This window comes from Canis lupus, chromosome 10 (assembly GCF_003254725.2).
Source record: "Canis lupus dingo isolate Sandy chromosome 10, ASM325472v2, whole genome shotgun sequence".
In the NCBI taxonomy this organism is placed as follows: Eukaryota; Metazoa; Chordata; class Mammalia; order Carnivora; family Canidae; genus Canis; species Canis lupus.
Window position 1 is genome coordinate 37,508,185 of NC_064252.1, and position 23,080 is coordinate 37,531,264.

At 39.8% G+C, this 23,080-nt stretch overlaps 1 long non-coding RNA gene and 1 pseudogene across 1 annotated transcript; one reads left to right on the top strand and one right to left on the bottom strand.

Annotated features, from left to right (window-relative positions):
* Positions 1-1,493: 1,493 nt before the first annotated feature.
* Positions 1,494-6,376, bottom strand: LOC112675106 (uncharacterized). The gene is made up of 4 exons (XR_004803180.2): positions 4,906-6,376; positions 4,152-4,236; positions 2,645-2,703; positions 1,494-1,649 (listed from the first exon to the last, which is right to left on the bottom strand). It is a non-coding gene; the product is annotated as an uncharacterized LOC112675106 (long non-coding RNA).
* Positions 6,377-12,725: 6,349 nt separating this feature from the next.
* On the top strand, positions 12,726-22,780 carry LOC112675240 (protein SET-like; annotated as a pseudogene).
* Positions 22,781-23,080: the final 300 nt, after the last annotated feature.

Genomic DNA, 23,080 nt, shown 5'->3' on the forward strand with positions numbered 1-23,080 from the left:
CTAAATGCTTTGAGAGCATCGACCACTTTTAGCATTAGGCCATATAATCCTGATTTTGAAAACTTTCCACAAGCCCTCCCTAAATGAGAGGGAAGATTGAGGATTAAAGGTTTATACCAGTACATGGATGAAACTAAGATATAAAATATTCATTAGACTGTACTCCACTGATTTTGCACCAAAAGAAGTTGATTATTTTAGGCTTCTTGTGTCAGGATAGATTTTTCAGACTTTTGGGATTGTGGATTAATGGCTTTGATGCAGAAAATACATTATATGAAGCAAAAAGCAGCCATTCCTTGCCTGGTAAAGTGTGAGATAGAAAAAGACCCATGTTTTCAGTTTTTAAAATGTTTAACTTTTTTTTTTCATGACACCTGTTAATAGGAAGATTGATTGAAAAACAATGACATCATTTCTAATATATAACAGAAGCTTTAGTAGTCAAGGTCTGCTTGTCAGGGTCTGTCTGGCCCATTAGCACCTTTTGACTAATAAGGTGAGAGTGACTTGTGACTTGCAGCCTTCTTTCTTAGCAAATGATTGTCCCAGTAGAAAGAAAAGAAAGGAAGACTTTGTAGGGTGGTAGGGTTGATCCTAGCCTGCCTGTGTGCCCTGTTGGTGGTGGTCAAACTCCTTTAAGATTTGTGGATCTGCTTCAGCATCCTCATTACTGTATGCCTAAATGTAATTTCCTGCTCCTGACCATAGCTCTCATTTGGAGTTGGAGTTTTCTATGGATGTGGCTACAAAGAACATCATTTCAAATATATGAATTATAGGAATGACCAGAAAGAATATTTGAAATCAGGAACATTTTGGAAAAAGCCCTTAATTCATCTGATGTTTTAGACCAGAGTATTCAATTTATGATACTGATACTGGTATCTTGCTTTGCTTCATGGCCTTCTGTTCAATGTTTCATGCTTTCTTGTTCTCTTTCTTTTCTTCTGGGGTGTCCAGTCATAATTTCCAAAAAAACAAATAAACAAAAAGAGTCACCTTAAAACAATCAGTGTAAATCATGTGAGAACCCAAGAGCTCACATTTTTAAGCTCTTATTCTTGGCAGGCAATGTGTTCAGTGCTTTGCAAGTATTAAGTCATTTAATCTTTACAAGGCTATTATATATGTACTCCTACTCTCCCAATTTTATAAAAGAGAAAACAGAGGCAAAAAGAGCTCATAACTTGCTCAATGTCATGCAGCTAATACAGGACTCAGGCCTGAGAAGTTCGGCTCTAATTCATGCCCTTAAACACATTTTATGAGCAATAATGGAATTCTTTTTATTTTGATAGTTAAAGGATTCACTTGAGATCATTATATAGTGCTAACAATGTGACAGTGCTATAACTTATAGGGTTAAACATATTATCCACCCTCAAAAATTTAGCAATCTACCGATAGCTAAATATTGAACCTGCAGGTAAAAGATAAGGTTCTTATACTTTGGTAGAGGCAGTGTGCTGTGATTGCACATATGTGAATAAATAAGCACACAGTAAAATACACCTGCATGTTTTATGTTTAATACTATAAAGATCATAGTTATATAAAAGCTGGCCATCTCATGTTTGAACATGTAGCGAACATAGGATGTAGCAATCACTGACATGTAAATCATTGCCAGAATCTTTCAGGCTGACCTAGAAAGGGAGTAAAGCAGTAGCAGAGAATAATTATTGATATAACAGAGGCATCAGATGCTGAAGGGGTGAAGCAGATAATTCCAAATATGGCACACATAGAATTTGAGAATATGGATTAATAAATTCCAAGGTTATGGAGGAAATGTTTTTTAGTGACAACTTCTTGGCTTGGGTATCACATAAGTGGCCTAAGATTTGTTCCCTGAACATATCTGTTGAGCTGGTAGAAAGTAATCAACAACACATTCTCCATTTGAGCAGCAGCCACCCAGTGCACAGCTTCAGCATGTTGGGACTGCCAGCCACAGATAAGGTGCCCTGCAGGGCAGTGGGGGTCCAGGAGGAGCTGGGGGCACCCAGTGGGAACACCTCTGTATACTCAACATGGATGCAACCTCCTCCGTGGGGGTCGCTCCTGTGGGAGAAGGGCTCTACATTAGAGGTTGGTGGCAAGCCAGTGGCATTTACACAGCCACAAACTTGACAGAGGTAGCAGGAATGGAAGCATGCTCTGTGTTGTGAGCCCTGGGCACGTCTGCCTATTAGCTGTGTGAGTTATCTTTCAAGACCAGTGTGATGGGAAAGCTATTACAAAATCCAAAGCTTAAAGTAAAAATACCACATTCATTCAATTCTTTTAGAAAAGGATAATTTCCTATTAACTTTTGTATTCTGCTGCTATGTTATCATTCAAAAACACTGTGGAAACTTAATGGTGAGCATGCAGTGGAAACCGAGAGAAATCGTGAAGTCAAAAAATAGTTAATATGTAGCCAAAGGGCAGTTATGCAATCAGTCATTGCAAAGGACATTAAGCAGGCACAGAATCTAGATGGCAGCACCGAGGGGGACAAACGTAAGCTCCTGGTTCATTCCTGCCCCAGAGTCCCAAACCCTTCAAGCTCGCAAAGCTCTCTTAAAACTTGCAAATGAGATACCAACCCTGCAGAGAGAAAGAAATCCTTGACTGTTCCAAGGAGAGAAATGCTTACATTTTCAAAGATTCCCTTGGCCTTGGGAGTGGAGTGCTGGCTGAATCTCCCGATTGCCTCTGAAAACGAGATATGAAGACATCTCTTTTTATTTCAAATAACAGATTGAGCTAAAACCATTCTGCAATTTGCAACATTTTCAACATCTTACTCTCGATAGCCGCCATGACCTTTTCTTATTAAGTTATGTACAGACTATATTCATTAATCATTTTTCTTCATAGGTTGCATTAATTAGGTTTTAAAGCTGATATAGCTTCATAGCTGTTAGTCATAATTAGTTGCTTAAAAGGGTGTGTGGGGGGTGATTAGTGCCTCATTAGCACCTCTGTGTCTTCTAAAACACTAGCAAGTTATTAATGCAGCAAAAAAGAGACTGTTCTAGAGAAACTGACCCACACTAATAGGGTAATTTTAAAATTTTACTTTGTGTTTCTGAGTATACACTATTGAGCTAGAGATTGGGACAGTGACATTTCCTGCATATAAAACAAAAGAAAGCAGAGAACAGTGCTATTTCCTTAACTCCAATCAACAGAAATTTATTGTATCCTTGTTTCCTGCCTACCACTGTGCTTATTGTGGCTAATAGAAATTTTTCCGTGCTAGTACAGAAAAATATCTGCAAGGAGCAGAAACCTGTCTTTAAGAGTATATGGAAATGGCAAATCCATGAAGCAGTGAGAAAAAAGGCAGAAGGTTTACACTGGATTCATCATTATTAAGCCGGACAGCTCAGCCATGCAGGATGGGCAGAGGATGGGCTCCTGAGAGCAACTGGAGGGTCAGCCTTGGAATCCTAGATCTGCAGCTCTATATCACCTCAGACTCTGTTCTTAATTTTCCAGAGTCTCTTTTTTCCATTTGTAAAATTTAAGCACTAAGAAAATTTGTGGAAAGCACTCTGTGCACAGTGGCTGACAAAGGAGAGCATTGACCAGAGAGCAGTATGGGTCTGCGTTTCATTAGAAGATGTGTGGGATGTGCCCTTTAGGAAGGTCAGTGAAATCTCAGTTGGTGGCAGTAGCCATAAGAGTCCAGTACTCATGGACCCTGGGCCCCATTCTTTACTGATTCTCTCCTCCTATCTGGGTATCATGTTCATGGTCAGGCCAGTTGATGCATGAGTGACATTGATAACAAAAGACATCTGGTGGTTAGGTCCAGATGGGGTGTGCTGAGGATTTAACAAGTTAATACGTGAAAAGCCATAGCAGATGCTGCGCACACAGGACATATTCAATAAATGTCAGCCATTATCTTTCTTGTTATTATTTAATAGACTATCTGGCTCAAAATTGGCATTCAAAATATAAGAGCATATTTAATGAGAAAATTTACGAGAGCTTTCAGCTATTTAAAGAGCTTACCATAGAAAGGAGTGGTGAAGTGGATTCACTATTATTAAGGAAGACAGATTTAGGGCTTTTTAACCAAGAAAAGGGTGTGTTCTACAGGATGAAACTCTTTTCTGTGATTATAGCAGGCCCATAATTCAATGGACTACCTTGAAATACAAGGAACTCTCATCTCACACATCAGAGGACTCTCCAGCATGCACCAGAGTGTGTTCTGGATGACCTCCCTTCCACCTGGCAGAGAATAGATGGTCAGCAAACACGGAGATACATAGACAAAAAGAAGTTGTATTCAGGAAAAGTCTCCACAGACAATAAAAGGTGGTGATTCTGAGTGTGTTCTCCAGAGAGGATAAGGTTAGCCCTCAGCTGTCTTTACAACCAACTGCACTGGCTTGGCCTCCCCTGAGCCTCAGTTTCCTCGTGTACAAGGTGTCAAGGTGTGGGGAATAAAAATATGTTCTTGTCATGAGACATTAATGCAAAACACTACAAATGGCCAATGTTCATGCTGATCAAGTATGGAAAAGAACTTTGTAAAGAAGGTAAAGAATGACTGCAGAGTAGTGTGCTGCATGGTAAGCATTTATAGGGTATGATTCAGCTGAATAAGAGGGAACAATAGGATGAGTGGATTGACTGGGACTGCATGGTCAGAGAGATAGTAAGGGTCTCCTTATTGAAGGTCTTGGAGGCTGGATAGGGATTACAGATTTGACTTATATTTTTAAAAGGGGGATTATAAAAATTTCTAATGAAGAAGTAGTGAGATAGAAGTATGATCTGAAGACAATTCTTCTTAAAAAAAAAAAAAACTTCATGTTTAAAAAACTAAGGTCATGGGAGACTGGCAAGATGGCAGAAGAGTAGGGGTCCTTAACTCACCTGGCCCCACAAACTTACTTAGATAACTTTAAAAACTTTCTGAACACCTATGAATTCAACCTGAAATTTAAAGAGAAAACAGCTATAATGCTACAGAGAGAAAAGTTTTCACTTCTAACAAGGTAAGAAGGCGAAAAAAATAAAAAAAGAAATAAAGTGGGGGAGGGGAACAGCAACTAGGAGGACTAAAGCAGAGCAGCGAAAGCCTCAAGGACACAATAGCCCAGCCCTGGACAAGGGAGAACTTTAAAAATCCATGCCTGAGTTTTCAGGGAAATTGGGCAGAATCACAGGAAGGGCAGTGAAGCTTCAAGATTCCCAGAGTTACTATAAGACTGGGGTGCATGAGAGAAATCTCATCGCAAACTGTGGACCAATCTCAGTAAAGGGCTGGGGCACCACAGCGCTTGGGGCATTTGGGAGAAGCCAGTCAGTTATGCAGGTCGGCCCCAGAGTTCCCTTTACCCTAGATCCTGGCAAAGGACAGAGGTGGCTATCCTCTGTTTCTTTTGGGAGAGGCAGGCCCCAGGAGCATCTAGGCCAGTGCAGACTGGAAACTGCAGTTAGCTACTCACAGAGAGATGACTCCAGAGCTGGAAATCTGCCCACTACCATTTTTTTCCTCTTTGTTTCATCCTGTGCCTGGGAGAGGTGGGGCTACTAGGGAACAAAGACTTTGCAGGATAAACAACTCACACTGAGCCCGGCACCAGGTGGGGAGGGTGGGGCATCTCCACCCAGGCAGAGACACCTGAGAATCAGTGTAGCAGACCCCTCCCCCAGAAGAACTGCGGTAGAACAAGGGAAAGACAAATTTACTGAACAAGCAGCACTGGAAAGCTTCAGGACTGAGGGAAAATAGTATATACAGCTAGAGGGTCCCCCCCCCCCCTTTTCATTCATAATGACTCATTTTTACATCAGGCTAAAAATTTCCAATATTTTTTCTCTTTTCCCACCTTTACTAAAATATTTTACCAACTCTTCATTTTTAACTTTTTTCCTTTTTGGCTTTCTTATTTCTACAATTACATGTCTTAGATATATTTTTCACTTCTGCATTCCCTTCAACATATTCGATTTAATTTTGGTAAATATATGAGATATGGGTATTTGGTGTTTTGTTTTGTTTTGTTTTGTTTCTGTCTCATTGTGTCTTACAGTGGTGGAAATTAGTATCTTCTAACACACGACCAAAATACACCCAGAACCAAGTGGAATACCATGTTGGTTCATTCTGTGAGATTATATTCTCTCTTCCATCTCATTCTGTCCCCCTCTTTTATCTTGTTTATGTTTTTGTGGTTGATGTTGAGTCTTTATATAAGTATTGCTGGTTTATATAAATTTGGGATTGAGTATCTTCTAACATACAGAACTTAATACACTCAGAACCAGGAGGATCACCCTTTAGGACCCCTCAGGGAGACTACATTCTCTCTCTACTAACACTCCCTCACCACCATCATCCCCCCTTTTTTCTTTTCTTTTCTTTTCTTTTTTTTTAATTCTTCTTCTTTGGTATTTTTTTTATTTTTACTACTTTGTTTAAAAATTTTTTTCACTTTAGTGGTCATTTTGTTCTGTTATTCTTTTTCTTTTATTTTCTGGTCTCTGACCTCTTTGGAATCATCTAGGGTGTATTTTATTTAGTTGTGGTTGATATTTTTGATTCAACTCACTCATACAGCTACTCTGCACTGGACAAAATGACTAGAAGGAAGAAGTCACCACAAAAGAAAGAACTTGAAGCAATATTCTCTGCCACAGAGTTACAGAATTTGGATTCAAATGCGATGTCAGAAAGTCAATTCAGAAGCACAATTATAAAGTTACTGGTGGCTCTGGAAAAAAAGCATAAAGGACTCTAGAGACTTCATTACTGCAGAACTGAGATCTAATCAGGCTGAAATTAAAAATAGATTAAATGAGATGCAATCCAATCTGAATGTCCTAACTGCTAGGGCTAATGAAGTGGAAAAGAGAGTGATTGGCATAGAAGACAAGTTGATGGAAAGGAAGGAAGCTGGAGGAAAAAAGAGAAAAACAAGTAAGAGACCATGAGGAAAGGCTTAGGGAAATAAATGTTAGCCTGGGAAGGAAGAATTTATGTATAATTGGGGTTCCAGAAGAGCCTGAGAGTGAGACAGGTCCACAAAGTATATATAAACAAATCATACCTGAGAACTTCCCTAATCTGGGGAAGGAAACAGGCATTCAGATCCAAGAGATAGAGAGGACCCCCACAAAATCAATAAAAACTGCTCAACACCTCAACATTTAATAGTGAAATTTGCAAATTTCAAAGAGAAAATTCCTTTTTTAAAGATTTTATTTATTTGTGACAGACACACAGAGAGAGACAGAGACACAGGCAGAGGGAGAAGCAGGCTCCATGCAGGAAGCCCAATGTGGGACTCGATCCTGGATCCCAGAATCACACCCTGAGCCAAAAGCAGACGCTCAATAACTGAGCCACCCAGGCGTCCCCATCAAAGAGAAAATTCTTAAAGCAGCTCAGGACAAAAGATTCTTAACTTATATGGGGAGAAATATCTGATTAACAGCAGACCTCTCCACAGAGACCTGGCAGGCCAGAAAGGGCTGGCAGGATATATTCAGGGTACCAAATGAGAAAAACATGCAGCCAAGAATACTTTATCCAGCAAGACTGTCATTCAGAATAGAAGGAGAGATAAAGAGTTTCCAAGATAGGCAAAAACTGAAGGAATATATGACCACCAAACTGGCTTTGCAAGAAATATTAAAGGGGACCCTGTAAAAGAAAGAGGAAGCCCAGAGAAACAATCCACAGAAACAGACTACATAGGTAAAATGATGACACTAAATTCATATCTTTCAATGGTTACTCTGAAAGTGAATGGGCTAAATGATCCCATCAAAAGATGCAGGATATCAGACTGGATAAAAAAGCAAGACCCATCTATATGCTATCTACAAGAGACTCGTTTTAGACCTAAGGACACCTCCAGCCTGAAAATGAAAGGTTGGAGAACCATTTACCATTCAAATGATCATCAAAAGAAAGCTGAGGTAGCAATCCTCATATCAGGTAAATTAGAGTTTATACCAAAGACTGTAGTAAGATATGAAGAAGGACACTATATCATACTTAAAGGGTCTATCCAACAAGAAGACCTAACAATCATGAATATTTATGCTTCTAATGTGGGAGCTGCCAGGTATATCAATCAACTAGTAAACAAAGTAAAGAGATACTTAGATAATACACTAATACTGGGAGACTTCAACATGGCACTTTCAACAAATGACAGATCTTCTAAACAGAGCATCACCAAAGAAGCAAGGGCCTTAAATGACACACTGGACCAAATAGACTCGACAGATATATATAGAACATTCCATCTGAATGCAACTGAATGCATATTCTTCTCAAGTGCCCATGGAACTTTCTCTAGAATAGACCACATACTGGGTCACAAATCAGCTCTCCACTGATATCAAAAGATTAGGATTATCCCCTGCATATTTTCAGACCAAAATGCTTTGAAACTAGAACTCAATCACAAGAAGAAATTTGAAAGAAACTCAAACATATGGAGGTTAAAGAGCATCCTACTAAAAATGAATGGGTCAACCAGGAAATTAGAGAAGAATTAAAAAGATTCATGGAAACTAATGAAAATGAAGATACAACCATTCAAAATCTTTGGAATACAGGAAAAGCAGTCCTAGGAGGGAAATACATTGCAATACAAGTCCCCCTCTAAACAACTAGGAAAAATCTCAAATACACAAGCTTACCTTGCACCTAAAGGAATTGGAGAAAGAACAGCCAATAAAGCCTAAACCAAGCAGGTGAAGAGAGATGATAAAGATTAGAGCAAAACTCAATGAAATAGGGACCAGAAGAACTGTAGAACAGATCAACAAAACCAGGTGTTGGTTCTTTGAAAGAATTAATAAGATAGTTAAACCGTAGCCGCAGCCTTATTAAAAAGAAAAAAAAACTCAAATTAATAAAATCACAAATGAAAGAGGAGAGATCACAACCAATACCAAGGAAATACAAACGATTTTAAAAACGTGTTATGAGCAGCTATATGCCAAAAAAATAGGCAATCTAGAAAAAAATGGATGCATTTTTGTAAAACCACAAATTACCAAAACTGGAGCAGGAAGAAATAGAAAATCTGAACAGGCCAGTAACCAGCGAGATAATTGAAACAGTCATCAAAAACCTCCCAAAAGTCAGGGCCAGATGGCTTCCCTGGGAAATTCTATCAAACGTTTAAAGAAGAAATAGTACCTATTCTATTAAAGCTGTTTTGAAGAATAGAAAGGAAATACTTCTTATGAGGCCAGCATTACCTTGATTCCAAAAGCAGATAAAGACCCCACCAGAAAAGGAGAATTATAGACCAATATCCCTGATGAACATAGATGCAAAAGTTCTCACCAGTTACTATCCTATAGGACCCAACAGTACATTAAGACTATTCACTGTGACCAAGTGGGATTTATCCCTGAGATGCAAGGGTGGTTCAACACTTGTAAAACAATCAATGTGATAGATCACATCAATAAGAGAAAAAACAAGAACCATATGATACTCTCAATGGATGCAGAGAAAGCATTTGACAAAATACGGCATCCATTCCTGGTTAAAACTCTTCAGAGTGTAGGGATAGAGGGAACATTCCTCAACACCTTAAAAGCCATTCATGAGAAGCCCACAGTGAATATTATTCTCAATGAGGAAATACTGGGAGCCTTTCCCCTAAGATCAGGAACATGACAGGTATGTCCACTCTCACCACTGCTACTGTCCTAGAAGTCCTAGCCTCAGTAATCAGACAACAGAAAGAAATAAAAGGCATTCAAATTGTCAAAGAAGAAGTCCAACTCTCCCTATTCGCAGATGACATGATACTGTATATAGAAAACCCAAAAGACTCCACCCCAAGATTGCAAGAACACATACAGAAAGTCAGCAATGAGGTAGGATACAAAATCAATGAACAGAAATCAGTGGCATTTCTATACACCAACAATGAGACTGAAGAAAGGGAAATTAAAAAATCAGTCCCATTTAGAATTGCACCCAAACACATAAAAGACCTAGGAATAAACTTATCCAAAGAAGTAAAGGATCTATACCCTAAAAATTACAGAACTCTTCTGAAAGAAATTGAGGAAGGCACAAAGAGATGGAAAAACATCCCATACCCATGGATTGGAAGAATAAATATTTTGAAAATGTCAATGCTACCCAGGGCAATGTACACATTCAATACAATCCCTATCAAAATACCATGAACTTTTTTCAGAAGAGTTGGAACAAATCATCTTAACATTTGTATGGAATTAGAAAAGACCCCAAATAGCCAGGGAAATATTGAAAAAGAAAACCAATGCCAGGGCATCACAATGCCATATTTCAAGCTGTGTTACAAAGCTGTGATCATCAAGACTGCATGGTGCTGACACAAAAACAGACACATAGATCAATGGAACAGAATAGAGAACCCAGAAATGGGCCCTCAACTCTATGGTCAACTCATCTTTGACAAAGCAAGAAAGATTATCCACGTTTAAAAAGGCAGTCTCTTCAACAAATAGTGCTGGGAAATTTGGACAGCCATGTGCAGAAGAATGAAACTAGACCATTCTCTTATGCCATACACAAAGATAAACACAAAATGGTTGAAAGATCTAAATGTGAGACTAGAATCCATCAAAACCCTAGAGGAGATCACAGGCAACCACCTTTCTGAACTTGGCCATAGTAATTTCTTGCAAGATACATCTATGAAGGCAAGAGAAACAAAAGCAAAATGAACTATTGGGACTTAATCAGGATAAAAAGCTTCTGCACAGCAAAAGAAATAGTCGACAAAAAGACAACCTACAGAATGGGAGAACATATTTGCAAATGACACATCAGAGAAAAGGCTAGTATCCAAGATCTATAAAGAACTTACCAAACTTCAAGAAACAAAAAAATCCAATCATGAAATGGGCAAAAGACATGAACAGAAATTTCTCCAAAGAAGACATACACAGGGCCAACAAGCACATGAGAAAATGCTCTGCATCACTGGCCATCAGGGAAGTACACATCAAAACCTCAATGAGACACCACCTCACACCAGTGAGAATGGTGAAAATCAATAAGACAGGAAACAACAATTGTTGGAGAGGATGTGGAGAAAAGGGAACCCTCTTGCACTGTTGGTGGGAACGCAAACTAGTACAGCCACTCTGGAAAACGATGTGGAGGTTCCTCAAAGAGTTAAAAATAGAGCTACCCTATGACCCAGCTACTGCACTCCTGGGGATTTACCCCAAGGATACAGATGTGAAATGCTTGTACACCTTCACCCCAATGTTCATAGCAGCAATGTCTATAATAGCCAAATGGTGGAAGAAGCCACGATGTCCTTCGACAGATGAATGGATAAAGAAGATGTGGTCTATATACACACTGGAATATTAGCCATTAGAAAGGACAAATACCCACCATTTGCTTCGACGTGGATGGAACTGGAAGGTATTATGCTGAGTGAAGTAAGTCAATTGAAGAAGGACAATCATCATATGGTTTCATTCATACATGGAATATAAGAAATAGTGAAAGGGATTATAAGGGAAAGGAGGCAAACTGAGTGGGAAAAAATAGAGACGGAGACAAACCATGAGAGACTCCTAACTCTGGGAAGGAAACAAAGGGTTATGGAAGGGGAGATGGGTGCGGGGGTGAGGGTAACTGGGTGACAGGCAATGAGGAGGGCACTTGATGAGATGAGCACTGGGTGTTATACTGTAATTTGGCAAATTGAAAATAAATTTAAGAACGTAAAAAAATAATAAAATTATTGAATGTATGTATTAAAGATAAAACAAATTGAAAAGAAAAGAATAGAAAAAAAAAGAAAAAAGATAGTCATTTGGGCATCTAAGTGGTTCAGTGGTTGAGTATCTGCTTTTGGCTCAGGTCATGATCCCGGAGTCCTGGGATCAAGTCCCACATCATGCTCCCTGCAGGGAGCCTGCTTCTCCTTCTGCCTGTGTCTCTGCTTCTCTCCCTGTGTCTCTCATGAATAAGCAAATAAAATCTGCATGTATATAAAAAAGAAACATAGTCATATACAAATCCTTACTTGACCTGTACAACCTTCCTATGAGGTCTGTGTAGCAGCTGTCATGTTATTATTACCAACTTTTGCAAGACAAATGAAAGCTCAGAGGTACAAAGTGCATTGATCTAATGGCAGAACCCTTAAGTAACTTCAATTCATATCTCTTGGTGTCCCATCTTGTATAATTCATCATAGTGCATCATAGAGCACAGAAAGAACAGCAGAAGTGGAGCTCAAGAATTCACAAGTATGTGGTGATCCAATAGTACCATTTTTTACTTCACTGAAATTTAAAAATCATCACCATAGTAATATGGTTCTTATTCTATAGCATTTGCTGCTATACTTTTGATATTACTTGCTGAGCAAGAAAAATGTAATTCTCCCTTTTTTCAGTTTCTGCAATTCCAAAATTAACAGAGGTCTTTACAAAGTGCTTCTTCAATTGATTTAGCTTTTTGCTGAATTTCTCCTAGTCAAATCTTCCTGGGTTTGTATTTTCAATCCCAGTTCTATTATGATGATTGTATAATACAAATGGGTTCCTTCTAGAACTCTAGGAGGGAGTGGCTAACATCCACTGAGGACTTACTATAAATCAGGCACTGTTCTAAATTCTGTGTATATGGATAAGCAATTTAAAACTTGAGGCAGCCTTATAAGATAAGCACTGTTATTATCCACACTTTGCAGGTAGGGAGACTAAGATGCAGAATGGCTGTGGAATTCATCCACGGCCATGCAGTAAGTGACAGACCCATGGTTGAAACTAAATGCGGTTCTCCAGGATGTGTATGGATAACTGCTGTGTATGTGGCAAAACCACTGTGGCCCAGAGGGGAGAAAGAACCTCTGATGGAAGCAGTGGACATATGCGCACATAGATGTTTGAAAGCAGAAAAAGTGAGAACAGCAATGTGATGTCTGCCCAAAGGTTGACCCTTAGGCCAATCTCCACAGACATCCATTTGAGCTCTCTGAAAAGAAGAGCTGCAAAGAGAACCTGAAATCATAGTGTTAGCACTCAAATCTCAGTGGTACTTTGGGACTATACACAGCTTTCCTTTTGGTTCTTGGTGGTGGTATGGCACAGATGGTGTGTTTTCATGTCAGGAGGGAGGCATTTTCCCAGGGCCACCAGCCACTGAGTCTCCAGCATAATCCAAGGTCAGAGGCCCCCACAGGAGAGGGCACAAAGGTACAGCAAACACCCCTGCAAGGCTGTGAGAAGGGAGGCATCCTCCCAGGTTGCCAGACCGCATCATGGAAGGGAAAGGAAAAGGAGCAGTGGATGTTGCCTGTTGTCCAAGTACATGTATTTGAACCCTTCTTGGGATGTTCCAAAAATATATGGTAAGATTTGCAGAGTAAAACAAAAAGTCACCCCTTAGCTGCTGCCAGATGGAAAAAGACAAAGAAAATACTTCAGTCGCCACCATTACACCATTCCAACTACCCAGTATACATGATCCCCTTTGTAGCTTTTTAAAGATTTTATTTATTTCAGAGAGCGAAAGAGAGCACAAACAAGGGAGGGAGAGGAGCAAGCAGACTCTGCCATCCCTGTGGAGCCCCACGTGGAGCTTGGCAGGGCTTCATCCCAGGACCCTGAGATCATGAGTTGCAATCAAGAGTGTATGATTAACCAACTGAGCCACCTAGGTCCCCCCACCCCCCAACACATACACTTTGTGCCTTTTCAAGTGAGCCAGTGAGCCAAGGAATTTACTGCCTTACACACACCCTCCAACGGATTGAAGACCAGCAGATATGCGAGTAAATCTTCAGTCATATGTTTGAGCAGTTTGACAAGAAAGCCATTTCTGTCTGGGAAAACAGAGATTAATCAGTATAGAGGGTATTTCCATAGAGGGTATTTCCAACGTATGACAAATCTAGATAAACTGGAAGCTTGATTAATCAGATAGGAATAATGTATTGGGAATCCATTGTTTTAGGAACGTGTCCCAGTTGTTTTTATGAAACGATGAGAAAAGAATAGGGTTGTGAGAATAAGATTCTAAGAAATGAAGAGATATGTGACTCTTCTGAAAGTCAGTCCAGCTGGAGATAGATTAAATTATCTGCTAAGCTGTCAGCTTCACCCTGGACTGTGCGCCACCCCGGATGCCTCAGCCAAACTGCCCCCAGTTCTACGCAGAGCCACTGGGTATGTGGACACGAGCACAACCACACTCATTCCCAGGCCCAAGTCCACGGGGACCCACAGCTGAGCATCTCCTGGAACCGCTTGTTCTCACTTCCTCTGGGGAGCGCAGTATCAGCAAGACCTGGCTTCCCCCAGCTACAGGATCCAGGAAGGAAGGAGGATGGAAGTGCCAAGTGTACATAAGACAGGTGAGTCGGCAAGTGCTTGTGTGGTGTAATGGGAGGGACACCCCGACTCTGCCGGAAGTTTTTCTCTGATTGACTTTGTCCCAACCTCTGAACTTTCTTTCCTCTGTGTGCCTTTTGGTCTGGAAGGTACTGCAAGCCAAGTCGTTCAATATGTAAAGCCTGGGCTCAAATCAGCCTTTCTTTCTTTCTTTATTTTTTTTCTTTTTTTCAGCCTTTCAATAATAGAGTGCCCCTCCCCACCCCTGTCCTGTCCTGCTTAGAAGAACCCAGCCTCACTGTGCATAGTGTTCCTTTTACTTATGCAAGTGTCCCCACTGGAAAGATGGTATGCAAGACCAGCCTCACCTCTCATTGCTCAGAACAGGCCTGGGAGCACAGAAGTAAAACAAAAACATGCTAGTGATGATCAGGAGACTAAGAAGCTTCCTAAGGCAGCCATAGACCCCACCAGAAGCAGTTCAGTGACCAAAAAAAAAAAAAGCAGAAAACAAATATAGCTTAGAACTTTTCTTTGCATGAGGCTGGAAGGGATTCAGACACAGTTAAGGACTGGTGAACTCACTGTAAGGACTGATCGCTATGAAAAGTGATCGTCAGGGTTACGTAGCTGTACTCTGACTTGCTTGTTTTCACTGATCTCTAAAAATCCAATGTTCTGTTCACTGTTTTGACCTGAGGACTCTAAAATCTTAAGTGAACTAAAATGAACTTTCCTTTGAAAATATCTTAAAGGTTTTACAGACTGACGGTGGAGAACAAGACAGTCTAAGGTGTTAGAACCCCAGGATTGGTGCTGGCAGGTAGAGGCAGACTGTGTGTCCAAGTGCCGGAGCCAGCAAGTACAGTTTGGGAGTGATGGAGCATTACACAGCACCTGGAAGAAGCACATCAGCTGTATGCTTCCTAGTATAGCTGGATCTGGAAAAAGGAATGCTGATGGGGGAATTGAGAATCAGATCAATCTTTTGACATCAATTTGCTATTTTCATTAGTTTAAGATTTATATGCATAAACAATTATACATAGTTTACAAGAATGATGCAAAACAACCTGAATCTCACCGAACACCCACTTTAGAATAGTTTGCCATGGTGGGTGGGTGGGGAGTAGGCTACGGGAATAGAAATAATAAGTAAATGAATAAAACATGAGCCTAAAATGTAGTGAGAAGGGTGACAGAAACAGAAAAGAAGGGGGCACAATTTTATTGGAATCCATACATTAATTAAGTAATGTTAATTAATCTTGCCATCTGGAGCAAAGAAGTTATATCAGATCCAATGTATCTTAATGGCTTTTGTCTCTGTGACCCTCAGCAAAATGAAAGACAATATAATTAGTATCATAAATACTGCATACAGCCAAAAAGTTGGGAATGGTGTTTTCCCAGATTTTTCAGCTCAGTCATTAAAAGCAAGTTGAGTTTGAAATGCAGCCTGTTTGACTACATAGGGAAGCATTTGCTGATGCAATTTCTAATGAGATGTGAGCTTAATAAACTTTAAATCTAGAACTGGAAACCAACAACGACAGAAGCTATCCATGAACAGTGGGGGAAAGTAGTGTGTGGTGATTAAATGTCAAAGGAACAGCACCAGGAAACTGCTGACAGTGGAGGTGATGGACACCCTCTAGAGGGAGGAGGGGAGAAGGGAAAGAGCACTGCACACTGAGCCACAGAGCACAGGACAGTCATCCCCACCCAGCGCTGCCATAGACCATCCTGACTGCAGGCATCTTTTGTGCAGAACCTCGTAAATACAGATGCACTTCCATACACAACTTCTCCCAGAATCATGGGAATGCTTGTTTGAATTTATGAAAATATCTGGTCAGGAAGTAGTGGCAGAGAAGACACAGGATCCGGAAAAGGCTAAGAGCAGACACAGTGCAGGGCACGGAAAGGGTGGGGGAAATTGCAGTGCTGCTTTAGGTGTAGTATCAAGAATTTCAGCCCTGGATTTCCCAGAGAAGTGAAATCACATGGCATTTGTCTTTCTCTGCCTGACTATATACAAATGAACAAATGAACGACAACAACGAAAAGAGAAACAGACTCCTAAATGCACAGAAACAAAGTGGTGGTTGCCAGAGGGGAGGTGAGTGAGAGAGATGGGACAAATAGGTGAAGGGGAGTAAGAGGTCCATACTTCCAGTTAAACAAATAAGTCACGAGGATGGAAAGTATAGCACAGGGAATATAGTCAATGATATTGTCGTCGTGTTTTAGGTGACAGATGGTGATTAAACTTGTGGTGAGCATTGTGTAATGGATAGAATTATTGAATCACTATGTTGTACATCTGAAACTAATATAGATTGAGAGTCAACTATACTTCACTGAAAAAAAAAACAAAAAAAGCCCTTCAGCCCTAGACTTGAGTGGGTAAGACGGCGGAACCAAGAAAGGAGATGTCAACGGGTTGGGGACAGAAGTTAGAAAGCCCTTGAAGACCATGGGCACACAATGAAATGTTCCATTAGTATTCTAGGTAAAATAAATCATTCCATCAATCTATTAAGGAAAATAAACCCAATTTCGAGGTAAAAGGTTTAGTGAACAAGAGATGATAATGCATTTAATTTCACATATCCCGCTCTGTAATTCTCAGCTATGCAAAATGCCAATGTCTAGCCTCTCAGTGTGATATCATCACTTTAATGGATATCAAACTACTTTTAAAAGTCCTTGTAGTTTCCCTCATATGTTACTATGCCTTAACATAAAGCAGGTCCTCCAAATGCCATTTTCCTCATAAAATATATAAGCTCTTGAGCCTTGAATCCTTCTAATGAAGGATCTTCAGGGACATCACACTTGTAGCTGCAGAAGGAATGTTGTTCTGTGACTCCTGTTCACAATGATAAGAGAGATGTGGGAACACCATACACACACACACACACACACACACACGTGATTATATACAGTATATTTTGTGTGGAGAAGGAATTCTATGCTGAATTTAGGCAATATTTTTATAAAATTTGATAATACCTTTAGGATCATGAAGGGATCATTGCAGATTATATAGGAAATCCACTCCTAACAACACATTGACAGCCTGTCAGATCCACAGATTTCACAGACTTGCAGTGCCTGGTCTTATAATTGTCATTTTATTGCAAAGAAAACAGAGAGAATCCTGTCTCAGGATTGTACTAGATGCTTCCATGAATGTTCCCTATTCAGTCTTCATAGAAAATATAAGATAGGGATTTTTAATCCTAGATTTATAGTGGTTAAACTGAAACTTAGATTAGTAAAAAAAATTGAGCCTACCTTACTAGTGGCTCCAAAGTTCCCCTATGGGATAGCCTTTGGGCAGCAAACTGGTTGAAAAACTTGCAGAATGTCATATTTACACAGCAAACAGGCACTTACGTGGCTAATCAGTTTCAAGCAGAAGAGCTTAAAGCAGGACAGAGTTGAGGCAGACCCCAGTACCTGCCACCCTCTGAAATTTGCTCAGCCTTGCCAGGATGAAAATCTGAATCTGCCATTCCAAAGTCAATTCATTTTCTAGAGAAGAAATCTGCAACTAGAACCAGAGGAGAGGAAAGTCATTTCACACTTTTATGTAAAATTCACCTGTAGTTTTTTTAATCATCCTTTTTCAAGATTGGGATAATAAAAGGTATTGACTGCTAAAGCTGCCTTTCTAAACATTATTGTGTGAGGACCATATGAAACTGAGATACTGGGCCAGGGTAAGAAACTTGCAGTATCTGGTATGCTTTTAGCTCAAACTTTGTCAAGAAGTGAAGCACAGGCCACTGTTTCTGGAGGCAGTAAGTCCTCAGGTTTCCATCCCATTTCCCTACCACATTTAGACTTTTGCCACCAAAGTCACTGCCTTGAAGAATGACTTAAAAGTCAAAATAAAAGTTCCAGGCAAGAGAGAGAGAGGAAGGGGTAGGTTGCAAGGGGAGGCAGTGTCCTGGCTAGTCCCGGGAACTTCACAAAGGATAATAGACTCGCCTGATGAAGATCAATGATGTGGGTCTCACAGCCATTAGTATTCACTAGCTGTTCATCTCGAATGGGGAGATTGATAGCACTGGCTATTTATTTGAGAAGAGTTACACAGCTTGACATATTCTCTGTTTCTCTTTTCCTCCAGAGACTCAGTAACACCACAATTAGGGAAAATTACTGTGTTAAAGGCAAGCAGTACAAAAATCTGGTTTTCTTCTTGCTTTTGGCAATCCCACTTGCTCTCTCCTCATTCACCTTACCTGTGTTCTAGAAACAAAGGACCTAATTTTCTAACAAAACTCTTGACACTTAATTTAGTAGCAAGCTATATCAAGGCAGTCTTAGAGGATTGATAAGCTGCTGTACTTAATTTTTTTTTAAGACTCAAGATAATACATGCTCTCAAAACTGAGTATAAGTCAACTAAAATACAACCAAATGTTACACATAGCCTGTCAGTTTCCACAACATCTTGGTTTATTATGGTAAAGTCTGAATTTTTTGCTATCCATATTGTTTTTCTCACAATTTTGGCCACGTCAGTTCAAAATTAAGTCAAACTGATATGACTACTTTTTTTTACTGATTTGATTACTGTGCTCACATTGATCCCACATATGATACTGCTTTGTCTGAATGTAAAACAAAAAATAAGTGTAGGATTTGCAGATAATAAGGGGGAGAGTGAAGATTAAAAAAAATAAATGAACTGTAAAGAGCAATAAAGAATGGTCAGAAGGCAGTATGTGGAGGCAAGATGACTAGGAAGCAGGACTGGCCACATAACTTGTGAAGCCCAATGCAAAATGAAGATGCAGGACCCCTTGTTCAAAAATTATTAAGGAGTAATCGGAGCTTCTTCCTAACGTGCCCCTCTCCCACTTTGTGAAGTTTCCTCACAGCCTGGCCCCCAAGTGCCAGTCCTCGCTCGCACCTCAAACGAAGAAACCAAGGCTGCCTCCTGCCCCCAAGCCAGAGGAGACATCGACCTCTCAGCACTTGCCAAAGGGAGAAAAGGAACAACAAGAAGCAATTGAACATATTGATGAAGTACAAAATGAAATAGACAGACTTAATGAACAAGCAGTGAGGGGATTTTGAAAGTAGAACAGAAATATAACAAACTCTGCCAACCATTTTTTCAGAAGAGGTCAGAATTGATCGCCAAAATCTCCAATTTTGGGGCAACAACATTTGTCAACCATCCACAAGTGTCTGCACTGCTTGGGGAGGAGGATGAAGAGGAGCTGCATTATTTGACAAGAGTAGAAGTGACAGAATTTGAAGATATTAAATCAGGTTACGGAATAGATTTTTATTTTGATGAAAACTCTTACTTCGAAAATAAAGTTCTCTCCAAAGAATTTCATCTGAATGAAAGTGCTGATCCATGGTCAAAGTCCACTGAAATCACCTGGTTTACTGACCATTCTGATGCAAGTGCAGATGAGTTAGGAGAGGTCATCAAAGATGATATTTGGCCAAATCCATTACAGTACTACTTGGTTCCTGATATGGATGATGAAGAAGGAGAAGGAAAAGAAGATGATGATGATGATGAAGAAGAAGAAGAAGAAGAAGAAGAAGAAGAAGAAGAAGAAGAAGAAGAAGAAGAAGAAGAAGAAGGAGGAGGAGGAGGAGGAGGAGGAGGAGGAGGAGGAGGAGGAGGAGAAGGAGAAGGAGAAGAAGAAGGAGGAGGATTGGAAGATATTGATGAAGAAGGAGATGAGGATGAAGGTGAAGAAGATGAAGATGATGAGGGAGAGGAAGGAGAGGAGGATGAAGGAGAAGATGACTAATGGAACACTGATTCCAACCTTCCTTTTTTAATTTTCTACAGTCCCTGGGAGCAAGTTGCATCTCTTTTTTTTTCCCCCTCCTCTTGTGCTCATTTGCCCTGTTTTTTGAAGTCTCTTTTCTCTCCCTTTATACCACTGTTCTCAACTTATTTTGGGGGGAAGTACCTTAGGCAGAATACAGCAGGAAAAGAATCCCTACCCCTTTCTGTTCCAAATTCATTTTTATTCCTTCCTGTCTCAACAAAAACTTTATGGAATCAACACCACCGTGCGCTGTGGGGAAAAAAGAAAAACCTTCTGCTCCTTTAGCTCTGCTGGAAGCTGGAGGGTGCTAGGCCCCTGTGTAGTAGTGCATAGAATTCTAGCTTTTTTCCTCCTTTCTCTGTATATTGGGCTCAGAGTTTACACTGTGTCTCTATGTGAATATGGACAGTTAGCATTTACCAACATGTACCTGTCTACTTTCTCTTGTTTAAAAAAAGGGAAAAAAACATTGAAAAATGGGGTTATAGAAGGTCAGCAAAGGGTGGGTTTGAGATGTTTGGGTGGGTTAGGTGGGCATTCTGACAACATGGCTTCTCCTTTGGCATGTTTAATTGTGAGGTTTAACGGGCATCCCTGCAGTTTAAGATGACACTTTTAAAATAAATCTCTCCTAATGATGACTTGAGCCCTGCCACTCGATGGGAGAATCAGCAGAACCTGTAGGATCTTATTTGGAATTGACATTCTCTATTGTAATTTTGTTCCTGTTTATTTTTAAATTTTCTTTTTGTTTCACTGGAAAGGAAAGATGGTCAGTTTTAAACGTTAAAAGTGTACAAGTTGCTTTGTTACAATAACACTAAATGTGTACAAAAAAATTATTAAGAATTTCAATATGATAGAGGGTTAAGCCAAACACGGTGCCCTTCCCAGCTCAGAGCTCTGTAGGATTGCATAGGTTACCATAGAGCCAGCTCTGCCTCACAGTTAACTTTCTGTGTCAACTTGACTGACTACAAGATGCTTGGATTAAACATCATTTCTAGATATATGTGTGCGCTTCATGATATTAATATTTGAATCAGTGGCATCTGTAGGTTGCCCTCCCCAGTGTGGGTAGGCATCATCCAATCCATTGAAGCTCTCAATAGAACAAAAGAAGGAAGATTTTGCCCCTTTTTCCCTGCCTCCATGTTTGAGTAGGACATCTCATCTCATCTTCTTGAGCTTTTGGACTGGGATTTACACCATCAGTTCCCCTGATTCTCAGGCTTTCATATTCAGACTGAATTATACCACTGGCTTTCCTAGGTTCCCAGCTCACAGATAGCCACATGGGACTTCTTAGCCTCCATAATCACACAAGCCAATTCTCCATAATCAATCTACTAGTTTTGATTCTCAGGAAAACTCTAAAAATATATCTCTCCAACAGGACTATCTTTTTTGTGTATTATGCATAAAATATATTTTCTTAGAAATCCATGTTACTTCCCTGGATGAGAGAAAACAAAATATATGCACAGTACCTGGTCTCCCTCTGGGACAACCTTTCTGTTAAGTTTCAGTCCAGTTGATTTGGAATTCCAAAGAACTCCTAAATTTAGGGATGGATCATTCCTTTCCTATGACTTCCCAAGTTTTTATTTACCACCTTAGCCTAAATTGGTGAGATAAAAGGATAGGGTTAGTGTTTCCTCTAAGAGACCTTTTCAATCTGAGTCAACCATGAAAAGGTGAGTATATCCTATTGGTTTATGTTATAAATATAAATATTGTTCACCTTACATTCTGGTTGTCTTCTGCCTACATATTTAGCTTGACAAAGTATTTACAGCAGACTTTTCTGAGAAGAAGAATATATTCAGATTCCAGTTATGATAATCCACAGCAAACAGAATCAGTTTTGCTGTCATAAATGTAGCATCTATTCTGTGGGAGTGATCCCAGAGCTCCTTTGCCACTCCCTACCCCCAAACGGGAGTGTCCTCTCACCCGGCTGTACTTTCCCAGTCTTTATGCTTGGCTTAAACTTCACCTTCCAAACAACAGTCTCATCTTCCCATGGCGACCAAACTCTCCCATGAACCGTGGAACACTTGTCTGGAGCAGATTTTCCAAAGTGATCCTTTGAAGCACAGAAAGGAAGCACAACAACCTCTATTTATATTTACTTTTAATATAAAAGTTTGATCCTTTGTGCTTTTCTTTTATGATGCACATATATGGTGTTTTGTTTTAAGAGGTGGGGTAAAATATTTATACAAATATTTATTTAAAAATAAATACACACAAGTGCTACTTTTTAAGGTAGGGGTACACAGTTAAAATATATTGGAATAACTAAGTTATTGGGTTTATGCCAAGTCTTTGGAGCTCAACCTTGTCCTCTGATGATCCAAAGTTTGGCAGAAATCCTGCTTCCAATAGAATAGACCACCCAGGATCATGGTTTTTTATTTTATTTTATTTTATTTTATTTTATTTTATTTTATTTTATTTTATTTTATTTTTTTGGATCATGGTTTTTTAAAGTACTCTACGGCTCTGTTCCAATCTTCAGGTATGACCCTATTGAATGTTTACATCTGACAATTGAAACTAAAGTTTCTATATTTAGGGATTTATTCCCCATTGCCAGCCTCCAGTAGAAAAGGAGATTGAGAACCATTAGATCTGTTAGTTAGCTCTTCTTTTCTTCACATCTAGGATTCTGGGGTCCCAGTATTTCTTAACAAGCCCTTGTAAATTGTACTGCACTTTACAGGCAGCTGGATGTGTGTGTGTGCATGTGTGTGTATAGAGGAGATGGAGGTGTGAAATGAAGTCAAGCAAGAAGTAAGGAAATGAATTTGGGGTGGGTCAGGGGTGAGGGTGTAGTCACCCTCTATCTACTTTTCAATACTCTGCAATTTGCTGAGAGGCCGTGTATGCCTCCCTGTCAGCCCTTA